This window comes from Equus caballus, chromosome 2 (genome assembly GCF_041296265.1).
Source record: "Equus caballus isolate H_3958 breed thoroughbred chromosome 2, TB-T2T, whole genome shotgun sequence".
NCBI classification, from domain to species: Eukaryota; Metazoa; Chordata; class Mammalia; order Perissodactyla; family Equidae; genus Equus; species Equus caballus.
Genome location: NC_091685.1, coordinates 42290575 through 42309477, shown reverse-complemented (window position 1 = coordinate 42309477; position 18903 = coordinate 42290575). Strand labels below are relative to the sequence as shown.

Sequence of the window (18903 nt, the reverse complement as noted above, 5' to 3'; positions counted from 1 at the left end):
TTAGGTTTTCCAAAAGACTGAAAGAAGAAAAGCTCTAAGGTTTTCTTTTAGGTACTTTAAAATATTTCTCTAAGAAATAAATGAAGAAAACAAAAATTTCTACTTACTATTTTACTCACAGTCAGGCTACAATAAGAGCTCACTTCTAAAGTGGGGTGATATTTATATCAAAGAGAACATTTCAAGCGTAGCCATGAACAGAGAGTATGATTTTAACCAGATCCCAGAATGAATTTGAGATAAGTAGTACAATTAACTGTACACTTTCTTCAGAACATAAAGGACATGGGATGGAAAGAGAAGGGAAGGAAAAGAGGAGAAAGACTTTCATCATCTCCCCTAAGCCATTACTGTTCATCCTAGGGTACAAATCTGAGTTTCACTCTATTGCTTAAAGTCCTTTAATAAGTTTCCCAAAATTTATGGAAGTGAATCCAGACACTGTTCAAGGTCCGCCCTCCCTACCACCCTCAGAATACTATACAATGAACAACATCTCACTCCAACCCTGCCAAGAGTACATTATTCCCATTCTACATACAGAGGAAGGACTAGGGGCACAGGGGGCTTAGCAAATTGTCTAAGGCTACATAACTAGTAAATGGTAGATCTGGCATTCTCACCCAAGTAGTTAGGCTCCAGAACCCACGCTCTTAATTGCTATGCTAGTAGGGAGCCAGATACTTGGTAAACTTAACTAGATGGAATTTCTACTGGTACTTTCCAAATAAACAAGCAAATATTTTTAAGACTGCATGTGTTTTTTGCTAGTTTTGTTACCCGTGGACAATTTCCACTCCTTCTATTACTTGACCTTTCAGCAGCATTTAAAACAGATAACTTCTCTCCTTCAGCAATGCCTTATTCTCCTGCTTTTACAGCCAATCTTCCATAGCCTCCTTAATAGGCTCCTCATCATCTGAACAGGCCTCAGGAGAGTGATCTACAGGACTTTATCCTGGGCCCTACTGTCATCTCTTTCCTTATACTCTCCCTGGGCAATCTCCAATCCAAGTCTTCAGTCCAGAGTTCATTCCAAAACCATATATATTATAAGCTCTTGGATATCTCTGAATGGGTGTCCTGTACTTAAAATTTAGCATATCTCAAACCGAATTCACTGTCTATCCCTCTCCACAAATATGTTCTTCCTCTGGGATCATATCAGAGCACTGTATCAGCCTAAGTCCCATCAGGAGAGAGAAACCATATAGTAATTTGAATAAGAAAAGTTTTTTTAAAAAAAAAGAATTATTAACCACAACAAGGAATTGGAGTAATAAACAATTGGCTAATAAGAAGAACTCTAAAAGAACTCTGTAAAAAGAACTTTAAAGAATAAAGGAACAGATGATATGAAATATAATAGCAAATATAATAATATGATATAGCACAGTATAGCACCACCGTACCCTTAGGACTGAGCCAAAGCACCCAAGGAAGAGTTCCCCCAATTCTAGGGCTGAGATTCAGACCTTGATGGAGAGGGCTCACATCCAGAACTTCTGGAAATCCACCCTCTGGAACTCACCAGAAATCTGTCCTCTAGACTGACAAAGAAAGTCATCTGAGGGGAAGTGTCTCACTGGAGGCACTCTGCTACAAAACTGCCCAAGGTAGGGGGTAGGCAGGGGAAAGCTGCTAGCCACTAAAGGGCGTTAGCGGCAGGAGCCTGACAGGCAAGCACACTGGAACCAGCAAGTAAATCTCTCTCCTCCTTCAGTCTCTCTCTTAACATCCTGCGAGCTGGCCAAGGGAAAATATTTAGAGGGTCCACATTAATTTTCACAGAGCAGGCAGTGAAGGGAAAAGTCAGAGATGAGAGGCAGTAAATCAATAATTGGCATAAGCACCATCATCATCATCTCTCCAGCCCAAGCCAGAAACCTAGGAGCATCCTTGATTCTTCCTTCAATCATCAAGTCCTGGAGGTTCTATCTCCTAAGTATTTCTTGAATCCAGCCACTTCTCTCCACTCCCATTGTTAACGCCCCAGTCCCGGCTCACATCTGTTACAAGTATTGCCATCACAGCCATAGGCCTCCTGCCACAGATGTGCCCTCTTTATTTCCCTCAACCGCAATCATTATGATCTTTGTAAATGGCAAATCCAGTCCTGTCAATCCACCACTTAAAACCTCTCAGGCATTTCTCAAGTGTCCGTAAGATGGGATCCAAAATTAGTAATGGCTTTCAAAGTTCCTTGCAACTTCCCTCCTCAAAATCTATGCTCCACACATTAGGAACTTTATGTTGTTTGCCATGTGCAAAGATATCTGTTTCACTTGCTTGCTTTTCGCTGTTTTGCCTCATGGCCACTGCACATGGGTTTCCACTCCTCAGAATAGCCTTCCTTTTTTCCCCATATTGCCATACCCACTTTTCAGTTAGCCGCCTCTTCATCAATCTTCAGGTCTCAACTTAGATGTCTCTTGCTTCAAGTCAGGTGTCCCTGCTAAGTATACCCAACAGAACCCTCTTCTTCCCCACTTAGAACACATACCACAAATTATTGTAATTGTTAACTATCTCATCTTCCATACTTTTACCTCTACGAAAGCAAGAAAATTTCTTCCTCATCAGTGAATCCTAGAGAGATGTCTAGAACAAAGTAGGCACTCAATAACTATCAGTTCAGTTAGTGAATGTTGAATGAAGGAGGAAAAAGACTTTATGAAGTGAATAACAGCTTAAAAGGAAAAGATTTTTGTTTTGGACAGTCTATCTGACATGTTGATCAGTGTACATGTGATAAAAAGATTACCCATACATCATTCTAAGGATGATGAGAAAATGCCTTTGTTCTATGCTTAACAACTAAGATAAAGTAAAATATAAAGTCTATTCCTCAGGAAAAAAAAACCTAATAGAGGGCCAACCCCAGTGGCCCAGTAGTTAAGTTTGGTGTGCTCTGCTTTGGCAGCTCAGGTTCAATTCCTAGGCTCGGACCTACACCACTCATCTGTTAGTGGCTATGATGTAGTGGTGGCTCACATATAAAAAGAGGAAGATTGGCAGTGGATGTTAGCTCAGGGTGAATCTTCCTCAGCAAAAACAGAAAAACAAAAACTAATTCAGCCAGCTAGTAATATAAATTTATATGATTATATTGTACAAGATAAGGGCAAAGACTGTTAGTTTTCAAGGTGAACAATACCATACTAATGTATATATATCAAAGAATTCAGTTTACTTATACTCAATAATGAAAATCAATATTACAACATAACATTCCATAGCACATCATGCTTCCATAGGAGAAAATCAATACATCATATTCATTTTCAGCAACTTGTTTACCCAACCACAGTTCTAGAATCATTATGCAATACAGTATTCTCAAGCACTGTGAACTCATCTGAAATCAAAACTAGGCCTTCTCTGACACCTACTCCAAAAGGGAATATTTCTCTTGCTGATTCTCCAGGAATCTGCTCAAGGCTATAAGGCGCAAAAGTTGTAGAGCCAAATTGGTATGTAAAGTTATTCTGCCACTACGGAAGGATATTTAGGATTGCTAGTCCAGTACTGCTCCCATTCAACCATGCCAGTTTATTTTACTGTATCTATTCAGATGACAGTCTGACCAATCTGACCAGAACATATCTTGTACTTTTCTATCTTCCCCAACACTCAGCACAGTACTAAACTAACAGCAAAAGCATAATAAACACAGGCTGACTGCTGAACTCAAATGACCAACTATAACTTTCTCTATAAGAACATTCCACAAAATTACTAGGGCTGCCTTGGTAAAACTTTCATACACACATAGCCACATACATGTTCACATACATGCTCACACATTCCACACATATTTTTAATGCAATTCCAAAATTAAGAAAAGAATTCAAGTACCTAATATGTTCATATGATTATTTTTCTTTAACTGTTTTTATTCCAACTGATGTATACTTCATTTTCTATAAAGTTTCTTTGTATATATCCCCATAGTCTAATCAAGGAAAACCAATCAGTAAAATGAAACAAAAAAGGCCTCAGACCTATTCTCTCCACCAAGAAAGATCTTTCCTCAGACATCTGCGTGACTCACTTCTTTGCTCAAATGTCACCTTCCTCAACCCCTCTGTAAACCCACCACTACCACTCCCTCAGACAAACCCTGGCACTCCCCTTCCCCGCTCCTGCTTTATTTTGCTCCGTAGTACTTATCACCATCGACATGTCTCTATTTCTTTGTTTATTGTCTCTTTTTCTCCCACTAGAATGTTTCTCCATGAATAAAGAGATGTTTTGGTTTGTTTTATTCAATGCTGCATTCTTAGCTCTTAGAACTGTGTGTGAAACACAGTATGTGCTCAATAGATATTGAACGAATGAAAATAGAGTCCCAGAAATTGATCTTAATACTGAGGCTGTGAAATGAAAAGCTCTCCAAGTGGGAGTGGACGTATATTTGAGACATGATTCTCTTTAATTTAACTTAAAGCCCAAAGGACTTTTACAAAATTAAATTGCTACTCAAGCTGCACCCAAATATCACTAAGGCTGCCCTTGAGTAACTGCTCAAGTACATTTTGACAAAAAAGCAAAGAATTCTATGTCCTGCTTCAGCACCGGAGAAAGCCCTGCTATGGAAAACGTAAATTATTTAAGTTCCATATATGGCTAGTTAGGGATTTTATATCATACCTTTCATACCATTTTGAGGTCCAGACTAACTACATAGAGAATTCAGTTTTACGTTTGTTTGTAACAAAATTTTCTCCAGATATAATTACTCTGATACTACAACTCTTCACAAACACTATGGTAAGTCATAGTAGTTGCATTCTTAAATATTCTCACTAACTGAAAATCCTGTACAAAGAAATATAACTCATGGGCAAATTTTGAATCAAGTACCTCTGATGGAGAAAATTATACTATCAAGTGTGCCATTTGGCCATTAAAACAGAATAGGGATACAGAACTGATCAGATAGCTCATAATATTTATTTGGTCAGGAAGAGATCACCTTCAGATTTCAATCAGGCAATAAAATAAGAAAACGCAGAAGTAGGGGTGTCAGTTAACAAATATTCAGTAAGCCAAATGCACAGTTCTATACTGAATTTTGTGGTAAGAGACAAAAGAAATAAAACATGGTCCCCATACTAAAAGACTTTTTAAAATCTAGTTGACAAAATAAACAGAAACTGCAGCATCACAGAGAAAAATGTCCACAGTCTAAAATGGAAAACTTCAAAATCACCTAGACCCAAGAAAATAGACACCACATATTAGAACAATTTGATTTTCCTTTGACATCAATGGCACTGTTGATACAGTTTATCCTACCTCCAGTCAAGTAGGTCAATGAACAGAGACTGTGAGGTATATGCTACTCACGCTGGCCACTTTACCCCAGGCCATTTTAATTACTTCCATGGTTCCATTTCCCCATCCACTGATACTTGGCATGTCCAGCTATTAATAAGTATTTTCACTTCTATCTCCCAAATGTTTTCCAATCTGTCCCCTTCCATACCACACTCTCCTTGGCCTGGGTCAGCACTCTTGATCACCTGGCTAAATCACTGCAAATAGAAGTCTGATGAGATTACCATGCTTAGAAACTTCTACTGGATTCCACCACCCAATGAATAAAATCTAAACTTATCTTAGCATGCTAACTTTAAAGATTAAACTTCTGGCCTCAGCCCTTTCTTCTCCATGCTCTAACAGCCATGTCTTGGCATGCACACTTTTCCACCACTTAACATACCCTTTCTTTTCTATTTTTCAACATCCCTCTTACTTTTTTCTGAAAGGCCTAGTTTAAATGTTATCTCTGTGAAGATTTCTTTGATCCTTACAATCAGGATTATCTGATGCTTTCTGGGTATTATCAAAGTATTTTGTTTGTACCTCTATTAAAATAGATTGTATCTACTTTGATGTTAAATTGTAGTCTGATCACGTTTTTTGTCTGTCTACCTTCCTCCCAATCCCTTTCTAGGAAGAGAGTCCCTTCTTGTGGGGATCTAATAACATGCAGTTTGAGTGGATCCAGGGATGCCCAATTAGTGTGCTAAATCCTCCTGGCCACCAGGATTGGTTCAAGAATGTCCCAAAAACAGCCAGCTGGAAGCCTCCCCAGAACTTTTGCTAAAACTATTAGAAAAAAGAATCTCTTTTTGCTGGATCCCCTAGGTGTAGGGATGAGGCCCAGGGCTGCAGACAGCCATCTTTGCTACAACATGAGGAAAGCCTGGTGAGAATGAAGCTAACACAAAGGAAAACAAAGGAAGAAGATGGAGGAAAAGAGAGATTCTCAATGCTTCTCTGAACTTCTGGATCTACCCAGGTTCACCCACACAGCTTCCAGATTACATTAACTCCAACTACCTTTTTTGTTTTAGCTGGATTTCTGCAATTTGTCAATCAACACAGTACTGACTAATACAAGTTATGATCATGGTCTGCTTTACATCATAACTAATGGTGCTCAGGGAAGAAGGAAAAGGAGCACACCTGGCAGGTGAGAAAAATAGCAAGAAAGCCAATATGGTTGGAGTGAGTGAGCAAGCATGGAGGGGTGGGAATGGTGGTAAAAGGGCTGGATGGCATTATAAGGATTTTGGCTTTTACTGAATGAAATGTCAGACCGTTGCAAAGTCTCATGCAAAGGAGGGACAGCATCTAACTTAGATTTTAAAAGGATCACTGCCTGCGGTGCTATGAAAGCACTGTATGTATGTACCGGGGGGTGGGGAGGTCTTAGAAGCACAAGACCTATTAAGAGACTGCCAGAGCAACCAATCCAGACATGACAGTGACCCAGAGTAGGATTTCCTTATTTTTTCAATATCCCATTTTTTGGTTACCAATTACAACTTTGGAAAGAGAGATAAATCAACATGGTAGTCACACTTGATTTGATAAGTATCCACTACATGTAAGACATTCTTCTTTAATTATCACCTACTTGACAGATCTAGCTATCTACCCCAAGAACTCTCTCTTAAACTCAAGATCCATATACAAACAGCCAACTGGAATTCTCTAACAAGACATCCCCGATACACTTTACCCCCAAAAGCTACTCCTCCCTTACTCCCTAATCTGATTGTCTTATTAATAATATTATTCCCAATCTTATTTGTTACTAAATAAGAAAGAAGGTATATTTATTAATCACTTTCAATATTACCATATAATTTACTACTCACTAAATATAATCCCATTTAAACCTCAAGACTGGGCCGGCCGCGTGGCCGAGTGTTTAAGTTCGTGCGCTCTGCTTCTGCGGCCCAGGGTTTCACCGGTTCAGATCCTGGGTGCAGACATGGCACTGCTCATCAGGCCACACTGAGGCGGTGTCCCATGTGCCACAACTAGAAGGACCCACAACTAAAATACACAACTATGTACTGGGGGGGTTTGGGGAGAAAAAGCAGAAAGAAAAAAAAATTGGCAACAGTTGTTAGCTCAGGTGCCAATCTTTAATAAAAAAAAAAAAAAAAACCTCAAGACAATTCTGTAAGACAAACGCATTATTTGCCTCCACCATTTTACCAGCAATGCAAATGAGCTCAGAAAATGAAGTAATTTGTCAAAGCTTACTCTGCTGGGAAGTGGTGGAGCTGAGATTCAAACCTGTGTCCTAATTCACCCAGTTACATAAATCTGACACCTGGGAATTATCTTACTTTCTCTCAGCCCTACTCATGGATGTGAATGACCAGCCTACGTTCCTCTCTCTCTACTCATTCTCACATCACGACTACCTCAGTTCAGAGCTTCCTCATATCTAATCTCAGTTTATAGAACAGTCTCACAGGTCATGTTGGTACTTCATGTACTATCCTCCTTCTATCCTTTCTTCATACTATCATCAGATACTCTTCATTTACAAACATAAGATTTGTGCTCCAACCCAAGCATAAGGTTGGAAACTATGGATTAGGGGAACAGAGCTAAAAGTTCAAAAGCTGAAGGCTACAGCTCTCTATATCAGTATGCATGTATTAATTCTAGTACCAGCAACTTACCCAGCAGTTTTCAGTAGCATCCCAACTTCAGGACTCTCATTAATATTGTCAAGTAGGAAAAACCTGGTATTTGCCCAATTTCCCCTTTCAGTCTTCATCTTCCAATCCCAAAGGCTGAGAGACATTAAGTATTTCAAAGACTTCATCTCACCTAGTCCCACCTTCCTAAATTACTCCTTTCTCCTCTTATCCAATCAAAACTGCTATTCCTAGAAGGCCCAAGTATTGATTTGATTAAAGTATATGAATGCGGCAATAGTCTAGGAAGAGAAGATGAGGGCAAAGACTAGGATGGTACAGTGCTGCAGGTGTACAAACAGCACTGCCTCTATACAACACCGGGTGAGCATGGGAAACCTAGTAGTCTTTTAAGAACCAAGAAGCAAGGGCCAGCCCGGTGGCACAGAAGTTAAGTGCACATGTTCCGCTTCGGCGGCCTGGGGTTCGCCAGTTCAGATCCCAGCTGTGGACATGGCACAACTTGGCAAGCCATGCTGTGGGAGGCGTCCCACATACAAAGTAGAGGAAGGTGGGCACAGATGTTAGCTCAGGGCCAGTCTTCCTTAGCAAAAAGAGGAGGATTGGCAGCAGATGTTAACTCAGGGCTAATCTTCCTCAAAAAAAAAAAAAGAGTTAGAACAAAAATATATTCTGCCTATTGCTGGAATCACATAAGTTCTTTATACCAAATGCCTTAAGTTGCTACGAACAAATACTGTTGTTAAGCATAGAGTCTTAGGATACTGTTTTCCTCTCCCAAGACAGCTGAAGCTAGGTAGGTATCAAATAGATAGTAAATGTAGCAAATATTCCTTTGAATAAACTGCCAAGAAAAAGAGTAGAGAAATGCCTCAAGCTGAGGATGTAGTGATGGGTACAGAACCCTCCAGGCTCCGTGCTACAGCTTGCTGTCGCACACAGATCGGTATAACTGCACAACCGGGATCCATCAAAGTCAGTCACCCCAGGGAATTTCCCAAGACGACTGGATTCTGTGGACATCTTCTGTAACTGTCAAAAGCTGCACATAATAGACAGAAAGAAAAAATGCTAAGAAAATGTCGTGCCAATTACCAACAAGTTGGTTTTCCCATTGTAGAGATATCTTTTCTGAAAAAGTGAATAACACTTTAATCAGTATTTTTCAAAAATGAATTTAAATGCTTTTGATTAATATATGCATATATATATTTCCACTCCCAAGTACATGCATAATATAATAAATGCTATATTAAAATTTTTGGCTCGATGAAAACTGTGCGTGTGTATATGTGTAAAAAAATCTTTCTTTTTATTAAAAGATAGTGTAGTTAAGACAGCAGAAGAAAGGAGAAAGCAGTTAACGAAGGAAAAACTACACATTTAAAATGGGAATAGGATGGGCAAACTGGATTGTAGAAAAGATACACTGTCTTTTTTAGATAATTCCTCCTACATACCTTTTCTATAGCATCTGCCAAGGTTTGTGATTCTCCATGCTTTCAGAGTAATGGTTACATTAAACAGGAAGAATATTAAATTTTCACTGTCAAAGAAGAATCTTACTGAATGCTTTAGAATTATGAACAATCAGGATTTTAAGGTCTCATTTAATTTTGGGAGTTTATTTTTAAATACCACCTTTATCTTTAAGTGAAAAAGTCACAAATATTAGCTCTGATATTAACACAGCCTAATAGCTTAAAGCTTGTTTATAGATCCCTTTTTTACAACTAATTAGAAAAAATCATTTTTAAGTACCAAGTAATAAGAATCAAGACACATTTTACAAAATTGCTTTTGCTAAAACACTGTGTTCTCACTTATCTCTAATATTAGGAAAACGTTTGCTATTTTAAGGTTTCTGGCAAAGGGAACTTTAAATGTTATTTAACTAGAGAGAGGAAAACTGGTACTACAACCACATAAAAATCATTTTTCTTTCATATTCCCTTTTTCTTGATGTGATTTAAAATATATTTCTTGGGGCCAGCCCAGTGGTGCAGCAGTTAAGTGTGCACATTACACTTCTTGGCAGCCCGGGGTTCGCTGGTTCAGATCCCGGGTGCGGACACAGCACCGCTTGGCATGCCAGGCTATGCCACATATATGTGCATCCCACATATATGCGCGTTCCACATATAAAGTAGAGGAAGATGGGCATGGATGTTAGCTCAGGACCAGGCTTCCTCAGCAAAAAGAGAAGGACCGGCAGTAGTTAGCTCAGGGTTAATCTTCCTCAAAAAATAAATTAATTAATTAAATAAAATAAAAATGTATACATTTTTTTTTTAAGATTTTTATTTTTCCTTTGTCTCCCCAAAGCTCCCCGGTACATAGTTGTGTATTTCTAGTTGTGGGTCCTTCCAGTTGTGGCATGTGGGATGCTGCCTCAGCAGGGCCCCAACCATCGGTGCCCTGTCTGCACCCAATATCCATCCAAACCAGGGAAATCCCGGGCCACGGAAGCAGAGCGCACGAACCCAACCACTCGGCCATGGGGCCGGCCCCTAAAATATATATATATTTATAAATGCAAAATCCATCTGCCTTTTTTTCTATGCTGAAATTAATCTCTATTAGTTATCAGCTACGGAAAGCTCCCAAGTTAATAAGATTTTCAGTCACAGTTTGTCCTTCATAGCTTCAAACTATTACAATACTGAACATAGCATTTCAAAAGCAATTATCAATCTTGTCTGTTTCCAATATGAGCTGCTCTAAAGTGCCTGAAACACCTGAGCACACTTCCTGAAACAGGTGCCCTTCTGCTGCCCATCATGACGATCTCTCATTAACGCTGGAAGATACTTATTCAAGCAGTTCCTGTTTACAAACACCCACCAACCCCACCTCTGCCCACCCTGTTGCTACAAAAAGAAAAAAAACACGTAGGATGTGCCACGAATTATACCAAGCACTTTGTACCAATTCTCTCATTTGCTCTTTACTACACCCTAAGAGTAAGTATTATCGGTGTCATGCCCATTTTAGAGATAAGGAAGCTGTAGTTTGAAGAGGTTAAGTATCTTGTTCAAAATTACAGTCAGGATTTAAATTCAACACTGTCTCTAGAAGTGGTACTCTTACCCAGTCATTTAGACGAATGGAAGGAAAGGAATTGGAAAGGAAAGGACAAGCAGGTTAATTGTGGAAAAGCTGTTTTCAGGCAACACTGGCCAGACTGAAGATGAAGAGGGCGCAGAGAAGGCAAAAGTCTCTGCACCTCTCTTCCCACCCCTCCCCACACAAACATTAATACACACACACACACAGGCATTTGACCTAGACTGTCAGGAATTCTATCAACGGGAAATCCATACACAGTGACAGAGAGGCAGTTCAGCACAGTGATTCAGCACTTGGGCTGCGGATCCTGACTGCCAGAGTCTGAATCCCTGCTCTACCTCTTATTACTGTATAGCCTTGCTTAAATTACCCTCTCTCCTTTGGTTTCCTCATCCGTAAAACGGAGGAATAATATTATCTCCTTCACAGTGTTGCCAGGAAGATAAATTTCCTTAAAACACTGTCAAGAAGTCTGAGACAGTGTCACGCATATAGTAAGCATACAATAAAGGCAACCTACTATTTATTTATACCTTCTTTTAATGCAAATAATTCTGGGAGAGTTAAGAGTAAAATACCTTAAGGTATAATAGGTCAATCGGATGGCTCAGAGCAGGAACAATGAGTACCAAAGTCTATTCTCCAGAAGCTGAGGTAGAACAAGTTGCTGCACGCAGTACCTGAGGGGTAGGGCAAGCCTAAGGCAACAAGCTGCTGGCATCCAAGGGGAAGGTCTCTTGGCTGGTAGAGGAAGTAAGGTCACATAAAAGGAAGGAGGAGGATCCCCAGAACAAACTTTGCCCATTTCCTAACTTTGTCTAAGGTCAGCATTGTTCCCAGAGAGAAGAAACTGTTCTCTGTAATATTTCTTCACACAAAAGGTCACCAGACAAGATTCTGGAGGGGTTGGGAGAGCATTAATAAAGGACTCTGGATTCAATTAGAATTATTTTCTTTTATTTTCTACTGTATCCTGTCAGCCACTATGAAGAGGTAAAACATTAAGAACAAATAACTCTCAGGGCCGGCCTTGAGAGCGGTTAAGTTCGCACGTTCTGCTTCGGCAGCCTGGGGTTCAGCGGTTCACATCCTGGGTGCGGACACGGCACTGCTTGTCAAGCCATGCTGTGGCAGGTGTCCCACTTATAAAGCAGAGGAAGATGGGCACGGATGTTAGCTCAGGGCCAGTCTTCCTCAACAAAAGAGGAGGATTGGCAGCAGATGTTAGCTCAGGGCTAATCTTGCTCAAAAAGAAAAAAAGAACAAATAATTCTCCTACACTAGAGTATCCAAGGAAACCACACACCCCTGCTGATGTTGGAGTAGCAGTGGAGCATTCACTTAGCTAGTGGGGTCTCAATGTGCTGCCCCTGCCAGGGTCATCACAAATTAGCAGCCCAGCATTTGAGAAGCAATCAGCCTGACCACATGTGATTTACGTTTTTTTTGTTAATTAAAGAACAGTGGACCTACTTTATCTCCAAATAAATAGCAACGTACGGCAATGAAGATCATATTCTGACAGGAAGCATGTTTTCATTACTCGGCACCTACCTGAAAACCTCTCTCACAGAGAATTTAAAGGGTAGGGTGGAGATGGGCAAATTGCATGTTCTTGAACAATAACAAAATTGAAATTATGTCAGCCTGGTGGGTTGCCCTGCTGATCTCTACATCATCAGGTGGAAGGACATGTGGATAAGCATGGTTCTATTCTGAGGAGCCCAGTACTGTGCTTATTCCCACAGCAACCAGTAGGTTAAACTCCACAGACTAGCTCAAGAGAGGCCCTTCCTTTGCAGTTTTATATTCTTACACTAAATCTTTAGCTTAGGATCCATTTCATTAAACAAACAAAAGTAACTACAGTATCAGAATCATCTTCTAGTGACACACAAGGCACTAAGTAAAATAAAAGGCCAAGTTGGGGAAAAAACCTTGATTCCAAGAAGTTATAATAGAATTTCCCCCACTTGACTGTACTATAAGAACATTACCCCAAATAACTGTTTTTTTAACCACTGCAAAAAAGCAAAAAAAGACAAAATCAAAATAAATAATACAAAAATAGCTAAAACTTACATAGCTATCTAGAGGAACCCATTTAATCCTCACAACAGCCCTTGAGGGGTCACTATTATTATGCCCATTTTACAGAAAACAAAAAGATACACAGTCCAAATAACTTGCCCATGTGTCACACAGCTAGTAAGTGGTAAAGACAGGAGTTGAACCCAGAGAGACTGCCTCCTAAGTCGATGCTCTTACTCACTACATGGTGTCACTTTTCAAATGAGGGGTAAAAACTGGCTGTCACCCAAAAGATTGTCATTTGATGCTGAATTTTGACTTTGCTTTGTATTTCTAATTCTTCTACCTAAGAGAAGCACTTTCTTTGCAATTTTATATTCTTGTGCTAAGTCTTTAGCTTAAGAGCATTTTCATTTTAAAAAAAAGAAAAAAGGTAAGTAACACTACCAGCATCTTCATCCAGTTATATCAGACGTGGAAGGCACTAAACTGCACAATTCCTACGCCCCTTGTTTAGAGAAAAGTCTTCAGAATGATACACAACTGTAAAGTGGTAATTCAGAAAATTTCAAGGTAACTTAACACATATTTTCTCTCATTGAGGGATGTATTTCAAAAGTAAGAACACTGACTACTGACAGATAATGTGACCTGCCCTCAGTCATAAGGGTGTACGTGAACCAGAGTTTCTTGAAACCTAGCCAGTCGCCTCCCTTTCCTATACTACATCCAATGTTTCAAGTAATAAACCCACTTCCTTTGCATGAAACTGATGTGATCAAAAGAAATAAAGGAAAATAAATGAAATTTAATCAGAGATAGTTTATGTTGAAAATAAAGTGCCAAACTTTAAAACATCTCATAATTTTTAAATTTTGCTTTCATAGCTATTACTTCACAAAGAAAAATATTTTCCAAAAACATTTTAATCAAAGTCCTATTTAAAGAAATTTCTGATTAGAAATAGTAAACTATGTATGCATTGTTAAAAATAATAATGATAATCTGTCCTGAGCTATTCGAAAGAGATGTATAGCATGCTATTTTAATAGGCCTAAATGAGGAAGGATCAATATTATTTCAATTTTTAAAGGTCTGTTTATGAAATGCAATCATCCTTCATTAAAAATGCAAGCTGTGCTTCAGCAAGACGTTAGCGTAAATGATTCATAGAGAGATCTCCCTCTCCAGTATAATCTTCCTCTCCTGGGAGTTTCCTTCGGATGCTTTATCAAACCACTCAAGCTATTATTAAAAATGCTTCCCTAAGATAAGAGGGAAAAAAAATACATTTCCCCATTCCCATTCACCATTGCCTCTTCCATTTGAATGATTTAAATCTTTTCCAGTCAAAAGTAAAATTAATTCTTCATATTCCACATATTTTTGCAATCATTTCTGTTCACAACCATTTTAAGATTTTATAATATTCAAAACAAGGAATTCAGTATTTTTTAAAGTCAGAGGCTTTAATTCACTTACCCATCCTGATATTTCAGTGTGTGTTGTTGTCTTTCACTGAAATTAAAGGAAATTTACCTTTTATTTGATAGATTTTAAAATGTTAACTCATCAAAGTCAAGGCACTGCAAATTTAAATTCAATTCTCTTCAATTTAAAAATGCTAATGAAAATGGCTGTTTCAATGCAGCAGCATCTGGCCCATTATAACATTCAGTTTTAACTAATAAATCCTTAATTATTAAACTCTAGTGTTCAATTTCTTTCACATGGATAAGTCAAACACATATTGCTATAATTATAAATACCTGGTATAAATTAGTTACAATAACATATCATGGGATAGCCTCCTCTTTCTTCACTGGCTGTAAAATAAGACCCCCAAGTATCTTGTAAGGGACACACATTTGAAAGATCACCAGTAAACATTTGGGCTCTGGTGTATGTAGGTGCTGCATTTATTGACTAGCAAATATTTAACTCTGCTGGGTACTCAAGCATAATGCATACAGCAATTTGTCTGCTTGTGCAAATGGGCCAGTTTTTTTCCAAGTGCTTTTTCACATAAATGTGTCAAAACTGAATGTAATCATATGTCCTAACTCTGGCTTTACAAAGCCAACTCTGACTCCACCCAACTTGACATTTTTATTAAGGTGCTCCTGAATATACTTAAGCAAGGTATTACCGCACATCATGGATGTCTAGGAAAGGTTGAAATCCCTGAGAGAATATGTTTGGTTTTAAGCCTTAATATATATATATAAGGGAGTTTTTCAATTTTCTCTCCCCACCTTTTTTTTCTTTTTTTTTTTCTTTTTTAATCAGCAACATCGACAGGACTGACTGAATATTTTACAATGGAGTTGCAGAGTATGTGCGTTCAATCATTTGGCTTCCCAGAAGATTCATTACAGTCACATTAGAAAGTCAAATCAGGCAATTCTGCAGTCTGGTGAAAGCTAGCATATGAAAGGAGGTTAATACAAAGGAATTTCATTTTAAATAGAGGACATTTACAACTTTAAAAAGCAACATTATGATAAAATTTCCAAGATATTTGTTCTGGAATTAGCATACACTTACAGGTCTAATTTCAGAGATGTCTAAATGCTTTTCAAGGAAGGAATGAGAGCATGTAGGGGAAGAAATTGTTTGATCTGCAAGGTCTGCCATCTTAATGATCCTCACGCTAAGAACACTGCCGATGTATGTTTTACCGTCACTCATGGGGAAAGAATCTATGCATCCTCTGATTACACTGACGAAGTAGGAATCAGGTAAAAGTCAAGAGGTATTCATTTGAATCCTTACAAAGATCCTGAGTGATTTTAATACTTGTCTTTCTGCGTGTAAATAAAACTAAAGATTTTCAGAACTTAATATGTATTTATATGACAAAATCAATAAAGTTAATTGTCTTTTTCCATGATTAGTGGCGGGTATAGAAACATCTTCTCGGGCATACATGTGTTTAACTGGCACTTGTGTATAATGGTTTCCCTCTCACTAGGCTTCAGGCCTCAGTAAACTCCTAACCAATCTTATTTGTTTCCACCTGACTTATAGATAAGCAAAATTTAAAAATAACTACCTACCAGAATGAAAAGAGAAATGCAAGCCTCTTCATTCACTACAGCAGATTTAAAAAATACAAATTTCAAATTCAAAGGCTCACCTTTTACACGAGGAATCTGAAAGGCTTAAATATCCCGGGAAGAGGGAAAGAGCAGCAGCAGTGCAAACAGACAGGGAAGGCAGCCGTCTTCAGGGCTACCTTTGGCAGCAGTACAGATGGGCTTTGGAGGTCACTAGCTATGCTTAATTTAATATGAAGCTAAATACAGTCAAAACATCTGGTGCACTACTGATGGTTATCATGATAAATTAAATCTGACATCACACACAAACCATTCAAATAATCTATCTATATCCTTTTTACCTAAAACACAAAAGCTAACAATCTACATTTACTTTTTGTTTTTAATCTCCTTCAACAATCTTCTATTTTTGAAAAGGCAGGTTTTGTAGGGTCTAATGTTTACTCAATTTAAGGGACTTCTTTAAGAAAAAGACTACAAAATTTTGTATATAAAATGACAAGGGGCTCATGCAAGTGAGGGTCCCTTTGGTTTAAACTTCATTAGCTCCACAGACAAATCACCTCTGGAGAGGGCTGAACGGCAGTGTTAGGTCAAGACTAAATGGAATACCATGCTACAAAGAATGGTACAAAGAATACAAAATCCTAAAAAGCAGACAATTTAACTAACAACTTGCAGAAGAGCAAAAAAGACTTTCTAGGGAGGCACATCAGCAAAAATAAACTACCTTCTTAGAATGGCTACGTAACATATGTCCATAAAGTGCAAAACTCCAAATCTATGGCAGACCACGAGAACAAAAGTACTATTATAAAGGGAAAAAGTTAATGAAAGAACCAAATTATCAATTTTATAATAGCTACAGGACAAGGAACAAGTATAATTTTATGAGCAACTATTTCACAAAACAGAATTCGATAATCTCTAACAATTTACTATTCAAAAAAGGCAGAAGACTACGTATAACTGAAATACTACTGCCTAGACTGCTATATTCAAATTATTGCAATTTTTGTTACACTGCTTTGAATGATATTTGGTGAAAAGAATTTTTAATTTTACTACTATAGAAAATTAGCCTCACCCACACTCTTCTAAACAAAAAGGATCTAAACCTTGATTCTGCATCTGAGGGGAGAAGCACTTCATATAATAAACTCAGTATAATCAAAATGAGAAGCATATTTCTGTTTAACTTTTCTCATCCTGACTCAAGAGCTGTGAAAAACAGTTATTAAAATTAATGCATCAAACTATCATAATTCTGTCTTTTTTATGATTGGTAATATTCTTTCTAAAATATTAGTCTGCTTTGCTGTACTAGTGCATCTTTTTAAAAGTTCTCTTTGAAGATCAGGATCACTCTAACATTAGGAGAAAAATGTACAATTATATTAATTTCGCACTGAAAATAATCTCTTCGGATTTCGAAATTTTTTTTAGGTTTGAAATTTTGAAAATGATTCCCTCACTAGAAAGCCACTTATTTTTCTTCACTGCTTCCAATGGTGAAAGATAATGAAGCTACTTGCCATTCAACATAAAAAACACACACACAAAAATAAAGTGTCAACACTGCTCATTAAGCCACGCTGAGGCAGCGTCCCACGTGCCACAACTAGAAGGACACACAACAAAGAATATACAACTATGTACTGGGGGGCTTTGGGGAGAAAAAGGAAAAAATAAAATCTTTAAAAAAAATAAATAAAGTGTCAACAACTGGCAAATATCACAAAGTAAACATTTTCCTATCCCTGTCAAATAAAATTTATTTCTAATAACACTGTCCTGTATAATCTTTCCCTAAGTTAGCAAGTTATTGCTCCATTTCTTCTCCACTAATTATTTTTTTCTAAAATTAATACAAGAAATATCACTGGAAACTCTCATCTTCTACCCACAACCAAGTCGATGAACTATATGGGCTGCCAAAATCAAATTCTCTTCTGCATCTTTAATGTGATACTAAATGTGATGCTCCCACAAAAGGGACCAAGAGTTTACGGAATTCCCCATAATCTTATCAGAGGAACAAATATACGACAATGAGAAGAAAAACAGGGTAAGCTCATTGTTGCTGGTTTGTATTTTCCTGTTCTTCTCAACTTTCCCTGCAGCAGATCACACTTTGTAGTCGGATTAAGAGAACTGGTAGAAGCACCAATACTTTTTATTTAGTTGGACTTGAGTTTGGTTTTTCTATTCATTCTAAAGTATTAGTACAATCAAAATATCAAACATTTTATTTACCAAAGTCACTCATCTTCCCCATCATAAAGATAATCAAGATTTAATACTCGTATAAGGACTCAAAATGGGATTATTCTCTCACCTCAACATCAAAGTACTATCTAAGCAGATATTTAGTACAGATTGCCAAAGAAAAGTACAAGTATTAAATCAGTGAAAGGTTATAATTTTCCTTCGGAAAAATTAAAAATTAATACTTTAATGTCAATTATTACCTATTTCTGACACATCATTTTTTGGGGGTTTTTTTTTTTTTTTTGAGGAAGATTAGCCCTGAGCTAACATCCACCGCCAATCCTCCTCTTTTTGCTGAGGAAGACTGGCCCTGAGCTAACATCCATGCCCATCTTCCTCTACTTTATATGTGGGACGACTACCACAGTATGGCTTGCCAAGCGGTGCCATGTCCATGCCCAGGATCTGAAGTGGCGAACCCCAGGCTGCTGAAGCAGAATGTGCGCACTTAACTGCTGCGCCACTGGACTGGCTCCTGACACATTAATTTTAAT

At 38.1% G+C, this 18903-nt stretch overlaps 1 protein-coding gene across 9 annotated transcripts in view; it reads right to left on the bottom strand.

Moving 5' to 3' along the window:
- The window catches only part of RERE (arginine-glutamic acid dipeptide repeats), a 402750-nt gene that overhangs the window by 338485 nt on the left and 45362 nt on the right, over positions 1–18903 (bottom strand). Inside the window, exon 2 of one of the 9 annotated variants that reach the window (XM_070260989.1) lies at positions 14559–14594. The exons of the other annotated variants lie outside the window; for them this stretch is intronic. The gene's annotated coding sequence lies outside the window, so the exon portion shown is untranslated. The remainder of the gene's footprint in view (positions 1–14558; positions 14595–18903) is intronic. 9 annotated transcript variants of the gene reach the window in all.